Raw genomic sequence first — 5517 nt, 5'->3', positions numbered from 1 at the left:
CAGCAACCATTCCCATAATGGTGTCATCTTGTAGCCACTGTATTCTATTTTGTCATTTATGGAGGCCTTTTAAATGAAACAAAACACAGACACTGCCCAGGGAGGGACTAACAAGTGGCTACTGGCCCAGATAGCTCCATTTACCTTCTAATGTCATGTCAGAGCTGGAAATAGTAAAGACAGCATAGCTTTGAAGGGAAAATAGCCTTTTCATTGCAAATTCTTTGACAGACGAAAACAGTGAACTTTTCTTGTTCCTGTTTTGTATGAGAATGCAGAATTCTCAGAGAAGCTGGTGATCACAACTTTTGCTGTATGGATTAGACAAAGATTGCATTAGATAAAGATCCTGAAGTAATCCCTGTAGTGCAGCCTATGGATGAAGAGGTGGCCAGCCAATTTGACACAAAATGTTTATTGCAACCAGCTGTTTCTGTCCACTCAGAAGCTTGTCTGGGATGAAAACCAATAGTTAAGTTTTGTAAACTGTTGCTAGAATGTTGCTCCTTGTGACTTGGACAGAGATTAAGCATTCTCTTAACAGAGAGATTCCAAACACTACGCAAGTATCTCCAAATCTTCTCTTTGGCAAGGTATTCAGATTCTGTAATCAATTAATATCAAACTTTATGATAAACAGATTTAAGCTGAGTTTTTCAATTTAGGGCATTTTCTCTGTCTCTTAAAAATATTTTGACTTTTTCTTGTTCACTTCCCTATCTATGCAGGCTAGAACTAGTACTAGTACTCAAAAGACTCCACAGATCTAGTACCTCTTTACACTTATCTGGAGCCTGTTCCAGTACCCAACCAACCTCTGAGTAAAGAACCTTTCTCCAATATCCAACCAAAGCCTTCCCTGACACAGCTGCAGGCCATTCCCTGTCCCTGGTCACCAGAGAGAAGAGATCAGTGCCTGCCACTCTGTTTTCCCTCACAAGGAAGCAGCAGATTCCCCTCAGCATCCTCTTCTCCAGGCTGAGCAGACCAAGTGACCTCAGTTGCTCCTCACACAGTTCCCCTCCAGTCCCTGCACCATTCTCACAGCCCTTCTTTGGGCACTCTCCCATAGCTTTATGTCTTTCTTATGTTGTGACACCCAAAACTGCACACAGGACTCGAGGTGAGGCCACACCAGAACAGAATAGAGCAGGACAATCTCCTCCCTGGCCAGCTAGTTGTGCTGTGCTTGTCCCAAGGATTTTCACTATTATTTCTACAATTTTTACTTAAGAGTAAGGTAATGCAATAGCATTCACTTCCTTTGCTTCCAATAAATTGGTTATTTTGTCCTTAATGGTGCCATTTATAGCTCTTTCACTGATACATTGTCCATTTTATGGACAAGTCTTTAGCAATAGCTGTTCTCATCTTCAGTTATGTGACCTTTCTAGCCACATAACACTTATTTTCTTAGATATATCAGCTTTTTTGTTCATATTATTGTTTTCAGCTTTTAACTAACCGTTAAAAGTCAGTTTTTCTCACCAATATATATCAAGCTTTGAAAATATTGCATGCATGTGCACCAAAACCCACTTGCATAAACAAATGCATTAATGTATTTATGGCATAACTTACTATCTTCTCATTAACCTTGGCCTCCCCTTGAGCCTTGTGTGCCTTTCTGGCCCCCACCATTTCAGAAGGATGTGAAGGTCCTTGAATATGTCCAGAGGAGCTGGTGAGAGGGCTGGGAGGGATGTCCTGTGAGGAGCAGTGAAGACTTTGGGCCTGTCTAGTTTGGAGAAAAGGAGTATGAGGGGTGACCCGATTGCTCTCTACGGCTTCCCAGGGAGGGAAAGGGGAGAGGCAGGTGCTGATCTCTTCTCCCTAGTGTCCAGTGATGGGACATGTGGGGATGGTTCAAGGTTGTGCCAGGGAGGTTTAGACTGGGCATTAGGAAGCATTTCTTTAGTGAGAGTGCAGTCACAAACCTCAAGAGGTTTTCTGGACAGGCAATGTCCCCAGCCTGTGTCTTCACAGTGAGTTCATAGTCATGAAGTGGTAATACAAGTGCCCTTGGGTAAGAGGCTGAGACCAAAAATTGTATCAAAATCCCTGATGATCCACTAAATAATTCAGCATTACAGCACTAAAATCCACAACTAACTGACTTTGTACTGCTAAAAGCTGTGAGGCAGTTTAAGTATTGCTGCCAAACTATTTTGAACCCTAACACCAATGAAAGCTTTAAAATCTGAATTCCAGTGAAGTTACAAACGTCTCTACAGGCTTTCTGATCCAGCTGGGTGTTCTAAAAGTACTCCCACCAACTCAGAACTTTTAAAAGATAGCGAGGAGATGATTTTGTAGTTCCAGAATTTCACATATCCACTGCCTTAGGTGGCTGCCAGCACAGTTAAATGGCATTTTTAGATCTCAGTACTACACATCTCATTGATACATAGAGAGCAAGGAAGAAAAAGCAATAGAGTGCCAGCTTAGCTGGCACTCTGGGAACTCTTTAGAGGCTGAGACTGCTTTTACCAGCCTAAAGCATATGTGGAGTTTTGAAAAAGTGTTCCAGATTTGTTACATTTCAGTGAACTCCAGACAAGGAGAGTCAATTTGGGTAGAAGGACACGTTTATGTTGCAGAAGGGATACAAAGCAGATGTATGGGCAAATGAGACTGAATCATGTCTCCTATTTGAAGACTAGAGACTGAATAAGCAGGAGAGCTCCTTACCACTGTAACTAGCTATTTATGTCAGCATTTGCATGGGGGAAAAGATTCATAATTGAAAAGAGCTTCTCATATCTATTAATGGTTGTACCCAAGTAGCTGTTATACTCCATGAACTTCTACTGCAGGTGTTAAGAAAACTCAAATGAGGGATTTTGTATTACATTTTTATATTTCAAATGAAGTTACACCTTCACTGTATATTTGAAATGCTGATTTAAATGATTAACAACACAATTCTGAATAAAAAACAAGATTTTAAAATTCTAAGAAGCAGTGATCCATTACCTAATTGTAAAAACGAACATAGACTATCCTTCAAACAGACTCTATAGTCTCCAGTGCTTTTTAAAACTATCTCTGCATTTGAAGCAATTGTAAGATTCCTCAACACTCACAAAATTCCCCTATTTTAAACTTGGTTTTGGAGCAGAATTTCTTTCTTCAACTAATGGTGCTACCATCAGACCACTATCCAGGAATGAAGAACAAAAGTAAAATGAACATCTTTGCTCTCTGTGAAGTTTTAAAAACACTTACAGTCTCTTTCTTGACACAATCTTCCATTTCTTTCTAAAAATCTTCCATTCGACACAATCTTCCTTTTCTTTCTAAACCCTTGATTTTGCTTTCTAATCACTTAATTTAAGCTATGCAACATTCTTGAACTGCATATCACCTTCTGTCACTTGGTCAGTGCTTTCTGCATTCTGATTTCCTCTCACATCTCTTTAAAATTCCTCAGCCTCACAGCTCCTTGTATCTTTTCTGTGAACTTTTCTCCTTTGCTTCACATTTCTCTATCCTATTCTGTGAAACATCCACATGATTAATGCTGGTTTAAACCCATTCAGAAGTGCACCTGTTCTCCTGTCCCTGCACATGTCTAGGAGATCATTCATGCTGTAAGAACACATTCTTTTCTCCTTCCAGGATTCTCTACAATTTTTTTTATATACTGTATTACACAGGAGATGCTGTTAATATACTGGACACATTTCCCACTCTGTATCTCCATGATTGGCCATCACCAGCTACCTGGGAGCCTGAGAGCTCAACCACCAAATTCATCAAAACATTTCTTTTTTTTTTAAATTGAACCAGTCTCCATTTTATGTGATTACAATGTTTCTGCCTCCTAACAGAAAATGAAGCAGGTTCCCTTAACTTGCTGTGAATTAAAGTATGCTCATCCCTTCATGATTTGCCTGAGTAACATGGAAAAGTGGCACTGACTGCATATTTGGGTCTAATCCTACACTGCTTGAGTATTTTGTGGTCAATCTCCATGAGTCAAGAAATTGAAAACTGCACTTTTTGCATTCTTCCACTGGTATCTACTAACATACTTCATTCATGTTGTATGAATTATGATGTTACTTACCTAAAACTATATTCAAGAATGCTAAACTGCCTAAGAAAAAACCGCATTTGTAAAAAAAAACCAAACTACTTTGTGTGTTGATTTATTTCTATTAAATATAGTTTAAATGCCTAGTCCTCACAAAAAATTCAAATACCTTCTCCAGTTTTTGAAGTGCAAAGCTATACTCTGTAACCACTTCATGACACATTAATACTCAGAGCAGCAGTCTATATCACTCATGATGAAAACCTCCCTCAGAGTTGGCCCTGAGAACAGCCAAGGTACCACATAGCTGCTGTTGTTGCTTTGTTCAATTTGGAACCTCATTCTGCAATTCAATTTGTAATACATTACTGATAATTTTGATGTACGGTAAAAGAACAGGAACAATTACAAAATTGGACCAAACTACTTTTACTTGTTCTTCTTTTTTAAGAAAATTAAATCAGGGCTCTTCTAATTAATAAACTCATATTCCTCTTCTGTATTTTTTCTGCAATATTAAAATATTTTTTATTAATGTTCAAATAAGAAACTTGAATCTGAGGATTTATGTATATTTCTCTCTAGCAGTGAGGGCTCATTGATTGCAACATGATTGTCAAGGAGTATTAATGGTGGCATGGGCTATGATTGGCTGCCCAATACTCACTGACTGTATTTTATCAAATAAATAAGTGGGAAAAGAACTGTAAATAAATGATACACATAGGGAGTGTGCTACTTTTCTTGCCTATTAAAATATTGTTATAACGTATTTTACCAGAAGCATCACAAGACATTTTAAGAATATTTTTCTAGATATGGTTGTTAATATGCTGAGCACATTGTAGTTCATGCTCTGTTCAATTGTAGATTTGCAAAAGGCACTTTATTCAGTAAATTTTGAATCTGTATTAGTACTCTTCTATACTTCCTTATTTCCAGTACTTCCATGAATTAGGTTTTGTAAAGTAAAATAAGGTTTTAATCAGCACAAAAAGGCTATATGAATGAAACCCAGTATCTAATGAAGATTAACATGTAAGTGAAAAAGAATTTTTTCTTTACCCATTTTTGTTAAAAGTCAATGTCTGGCAGTGGGTCATTTATGTATTTACAAAGGTTTGGAGCCTGCTCTTCAAAATTTTCTTCATATTGTGCTTGACTGATGCTTTTGCAGATGAACAAATTTGGCTAGAGGGAGCAAATGAGCTAAAAATCAAAATCTTAGAATTTTTTATCTTTATAGAGAAAGCAAGCTGGTCAAAAGAAAAGTATGGCTATTTCATTACTCTGTTCAATATGCCTGTGACTAGACTGAATCACCTAAACACATTTCTATGCCCTACTGTTCACTTGGGCAGAGCTCACAGCTTCATATCCACACTTTGGACATCTCAGGCTCCAGCAGGAATGTCATCTGCACAGGGAAAGGCCTAAATTGAAGTGTCTGCCTAAGAACTTGGAGAGTAAGTTTCTGC

This window comes from Zonotrichia leucophrys, chromosome 2, assembly GCF_028769735.1.
Source record: "Zonotrichia leucophrys gambelii isolate GWCS_2022_RI chromosome 2, RI_Zleu_2.0, whole genome shotgun sequence".
NCBI lineage: Eukaryota > Metazoa > Chordata > Aves > Passeriformes > Passerellidae > Zonotrichia > Zonotrichia leucophrys.
Note: the sequence above shows the minus strand (reverse complement) of the source record.